The sequence below is a fragment of the Penaeus monodon genome, chromosome 17 (assembly GCF_015228065.2).
Source record: "Penaeus monodon isolate SGIC_2016 chromosome 17, NSTDA_Pmon_1, whole genome shotgun sequence".
Taxonomy (NCBI): Eukaryota; Metazoa; Arthropoda; class Malacostraca; order Decapoda; family Penaeidae; genus Penaeus; species Penaeus monodon.
This window is the reverse complement of record NC_051402.1, coordinates 46,136,516-46,142,030: the sequence shown is the minus strand read 5'-3', so window position 1 is coordinate 46,142,030 and position 5,515 is coordinate 46,136,516.

Sequence of the window (5,515 nt, the reverse complement as noted above, 5' to 3'; positions counted from 1 at the left end):
ATAGCATTATCATTATTAATAGTTATCATCATTGATATTTATATTGTCATCACTATCATTATTGTTGTTGTTATTACTATTATTATTGTTAATTATCATCATCATTATTATCAACATCATCATCATTAGTCTTATCATCATCATCATTAGTCTTATCATCATTATTATTATTATTATCATAATTGCTATCATTATCATCATGATTTTTTTTTATTATCATTATTATTATCATTATTATTATTATTATTATTATTATTATTATTATTATTATTATTATTATTATTATTATTATTATTACTATTACTATTATTATTATCATTATTATTATTATTATTATTATTTTTGCTGTTGTCGATATCATATGACTATAATGATCAAGGATATTATTACTTCTACCGTTAGTACTATACTATCATTACTGATGAAGTGCCATATCTATTAACATTAAAACCAACATCATCACCGTTGTTAACATTACTATCAAATATACTCCGAGTTATGATGATAATGACCAGGATTGTAACGCACATTTCTGTCGCTGGAATTACCAAGGCGAAAGCGACATGAGCTTCAAAAGCCATGCCCTTTAGACTTCATTAAAGATTTAGCTGTGGCGAGAGACCTCACGTGGCTATTTATCTCATCTGCAACCCTTTCAGCGGCAGGGGAAAATGCGTGATTAGATGGGGTTTTATATTGAAATGGAAATTCAAGAGAGAGAAAAAAAATCTGCTATGAATAATGAGGGTTTTGAGTTTGACGTAATATGATTTATTTTCTCTCTCACGGACGTATCGAAAGAATAAGCTAATTTTTGTGGTTGTTATTATTATGTTCCTTTTGTCGTTGTTGTTTTTTAAATAAGTTGTGACCTATTTCAACAACAACAACAATCGTACCTCTCATTTAATGATGTGATATATCAATGTTATTTCCCACTACCATAGTATCACTACTATCATCATTATATTTCCATCTCTGTCTCTATTTCTATCTATCTATCAATCTATTTATCTGTCTATAATGCATAAAGACATACACGCACGGACATTATTTTGTAAAATTGGTACTGTTATCATCATTTTCATTATTATTACTATGATCATGATTAGTGAATGGAAAAACACTCTTCCGTGCTGATACAATGCAAGAAAAACCCACAATACAAAAACTAGATTACTGAAAATGAGACTACAGTTTCGAAATCAACCTGGATTCCATCCTCAGGTCTGAAGAGGAAAGGGAGAGGAGGGGGTATGAAAGAGAGAAGGGAGAGGCAACGCCGTAACACGGGACAGGTGAGAACAGACGAACGGAAGCAAAGGGAGGCCACGTCAGGTCGGAGGATCGGGTGGACTATGCGCCGGGTGACCGGCATAAGGAAGAAGGCGGAGGATGTGGGAAGCGAGGAGACTATCAGCAGGAGAAAAGCCGCAGTTCAAGTTGAAATTAGGCAGCAGCTTTGTTTAGGAGGATTCCACCAGTCTGCGGGCGTGGACATCAGCGGAAGGAAAGACTATTCGCGCCGCTGACCAGTCCATCTGATTGCCTGTGTCCCACTGATGGCAAAAGAGGGCGTTGTTGTTGTGTCCCCTGGATACAGCTTACTTATGTTGAGACAGACGCTTAGTGAGACTGGCGCCTGTCTCGCCAAAGTACTGCTTATCACAGGAGGCACAAGGGACAGCATAGGTGCCCACCTTCGAGGTAGAGGGAGGGCTGGTATGGACCAGGTTGCGACGGAGAGTGTTCACCTGACGAAAGATCAGCCTGCAGTTGAGAGGGTTAAGAGAGCGACGAAGAGAGTAGATCTCCGCAGTGTAGGACAGGCTGAGGACAGGCAGGTGATGAGTCTCTTTAGGAGAGGAGTCGTGGTAGAAGGTACGCCGTGCCCTGGATAACGCGACGTCGAGAACATGACCAGGATAGCGCAGTTTGGAGAACGAGCGGCGCAGGAAGTCGATCTCTCCATCCAGGTACTGGGGGTCACAGATGCGGAGGGCGCAGATGAACAGTGAGGTTGCAACACCTCTCTTTACATGGAGCGGATAGTGTGAGAAGAAGTGTATGTACATACCACTATGCATAGGCTTCCAGTACATGGAGAAGGAGAAGTGGTCAACAGAGCGATGAACTAGGGTGTCCAAGAAAGGGAGCTTGTTGTCAACCTCCCATTCCACCTTGAAACGGATGGAAGGAGAGAGAGAGTTCAGCTGCTTCAGGAAATCCGGAAACAGGGCAGAGTCATGAGACTAGAGAGCAAAGACGTCGTCGACATACCTCAGCCAGACCGATGGACGAAGGGAGATGGAAGGGAGAAGCTCAGACTCGAAGAATTCCATGAACAGGTTTGCTAAGACTGGAGAGAGGGAAGAGCCCATGACCGGCTTATGGGTTTTAGGAAGCCCATAGAAATGAGGGAGTCGAGGGTTGATGACCTTGAAACTCTGGTAGAGATTCGTCTCCGGAAAACAGGCTGCTATCTCTTTCAGGCGACGGTGGAAGGTAGCATCAATGCGTTCACGGGGGTCTAGCTTTTGTAATGTGGGGTTTCTTCCATGATTATTATTTTATAGATATCGTTATGAGTACTTTCATTTTCTTTTCATTATTATTTTCATGATAAAACACCCTTTATTCGATATTCACAAAGTCTAAGTATTAGCCCGGAAACACTCAAGTGTATACTAATAAAAATAATAATAATAATTAAATAAATAATAAATATATGAATAAATAAATAAATATATATATATACATATATATATATATATATATATATATATTGCTACGCCAGTGGGTCTTTGTCTCTGTGCGAAACATGTGTTAACATGAAGGGACCTGGGCAAACATGACGCAGCTGGCTGGGAGCGGGGGAGCGGAGGAACAAGCCAAGAGACGAGTTGGGTGTTGCTCCTGTGAAGACCTGTGTGTGCCTTGTGACCTGAGATAAACCTGGTGTTGCCCTGTTATAAGCTGTATTGTGCTGTGTGACATGCTGGTTTCCCCCCTGTATTGTGCCTATAGAAAAGTGTACGGGTAAATAACTTGTGTAAATAAAGGAAAGACTGTCATTTTGTGTTTACTTCGTGCCCTGCCTCCCACTTGGCGTTTCCTCTCCTGGTGATCTGGGACGCTGTGGTGTTCGGTGCCTCTTGGAGCTGTTCAGTGTTCACGACCCTGTATATAACACGCCGTCTGCCTAGCCTGCCTTGTGTTGGTGGCAGAGAGACGAGGCGGCCGGCGTAACAATTGGTGTCAGGAGTGGGATTTGTGATATTTGATCAGTGAGAGCGCCGATTTATCATGTCGTACAAAGATGGCGGCAGCCATGAGGGAGAGGAGGCTATGACTGAGGCAGGCACGAGTGAGGTGAAGCCGAGCCAGATGGACCTGATCACTGCCATGCTGGCCGGTATGAGGGAGGAAATGGCACAAAGGGCAGAAGAGCAGGCACAGAGGGCACGCGAGCAGGCGCACCATCTCGTCGAGATGCAGGCAAGGAAGGCAGAGGAACAGTTCTGCCAACTTGTTGAGGTGCTACAGAGCAATCTTGCATCTGTGAAGATGGAAACTCAGCAGTACACCGACAAGGCCTGCAACAGCGTGAAGAGTGGACTGATGGAGGAGGTGCAGACTCTGAAGGGCAAGGTTCAGGGCCTGAGGGAGGAAGTGAAGGAGGAAAGGCGGCGTCACGAGGTAGTAACGTTGCAAGCAGAGAAGGCAGACGAGGTTCTGGCAACAGATGCTAGAGTGTTAGATTTACTGGGGTCTGCCTGGGGTCCGTGGCAGGAAACCCCCGGGCCTCGCATCGTCGTGTCGGAGCCAGTGATCGCTGCAGAAGGCTGGGGACCCATCGGAACCGCTCCCTTGGGTATAGGTGGCGGCAAACTCGGACCCGGTCAACCTGCCTCATTGCCTCCCTCACCCCCTTCCTCCCCCCCGGGCGTGTTAGTTCACGGCACGCGTTCTCCACCCTGCAGCCCCTCGGCCTCCAGACATTCTGTGAGGCGTAAGCCAGCTGAGTACGACGGGAAGGTGGCCTGGGAGGCATATGTCGCCCAATTTGAAATACTGGCATCTGCCCAGGGCTGGAGCCAGGAAGAGAAGGCCCTGCAGCTGGTAACAGCGGTAAGGGGCCCCGCGGTGGAAGTGTTGGGGCATCTGCCAGCATCCCAACATGCCTCTTACACCAGCGTGGCGGAGGCTTTGAAACGCCGTTTCGGGCACCACCACCAGGCCGCGGTATATCGGGCCCACTTGAAGAAGCAGACTCGTGAGCGTGGCGAGACACTGTCCCAGCTGGCACAGGATATGGAGGCGCTGGTAAGGAGGTCGTACCCTGCGGCTGCGGAAGAGATGATTGTGGTCCTGGCCCGCGATTTCTTTGTTGACGCTTTGCAGGACCAGCAGCTGCAAATCTACGTCAAGCAGGCACACCCTGAGGACCTGCAGGTGGCGCTGGCGAGGGCCTTGGAGTTCGAGGCCTTCCTGAAGGCAACCAGTGGCCTAGGGCCAGCTGCTCAGCCCCGCCGTGAACTCCGGGGCCGGAAGGCTAAAGTGGAGAAGGTAGCATTGAGGAAGGTGAGCCCGAGAACTTTCCAAGGCTTGTGTTGGGGCTGCGGAGAGGAAGGGCACAGACGTAGTCAGTGTTGGAGGGAGCGGAGAACACGTCCTCTCAACTGGACGGATTCTGATGCCTTCCAGCAGTGTTGCAAGGACTGTGGCAGGAATGGTCACCAGCCGAGTGCATGTCTTAAGGCTAAGGAAGTGGTACAGGCGGAAAACTCTGGAGAAGGGGGCCGAAACCCAGCCGTCCTCGGTTCCCGGGCCCCGACTTGGGTAAGCTGCCGTCGAACCAGCATGATGCAGGTGGAGGGCTCAATAGATGGGAAGCCATGCCGCCTGACAGTGGACACTGGGGCTGAGAAGACCCTAGTGCGGCCTGATATGTTGGCCACTATGCAACTTCCAGACGCACCACAGAGACTGTGTGGTATCACGGGGCATTGTGTGCAGCTCAAGGGGCCAGTGGAGGCTCATATTGGCGTGGGCAGCACAGTGCAGCGGCTGCCGGTGTATGTGGCCGATCTGGACGAGCACTGCTTGCTGGGTCTTGACTACCTGACGCAGAGTAAGGCGTGTGTCGACCTTGGACGGAAGCTGGTGAGGGTGCACGGTGAAGATGTGCCCTTCCTTCCAGAGGTTGGCTGTGCAGAGGTAGTTATGGCTGAGCGACTGCACCTTGCCCCCAGGACAGAGTCTAGAATCCGGTGTCGACTGTCAAGAGTGATACGTGGAGTAGAGGGCCTCGTGGAACCCATCCAAAACCTGCAGCTGGCTGATGGTGTAGCGGTTGGGCGGAGCCTTGTTGGACCAGGGGAGGGGTTAGTTACAGTGTTGGTAGCTAACTTCTCCGATAAGGCCCAGAAGGTGCCAGCTGGTGCAAAGCTGGGCACTTGTGAGGAAGTGGAGCGTCCAGAAGAGTCGTCGGGGAGCAAGGAGTTGGTTGGAG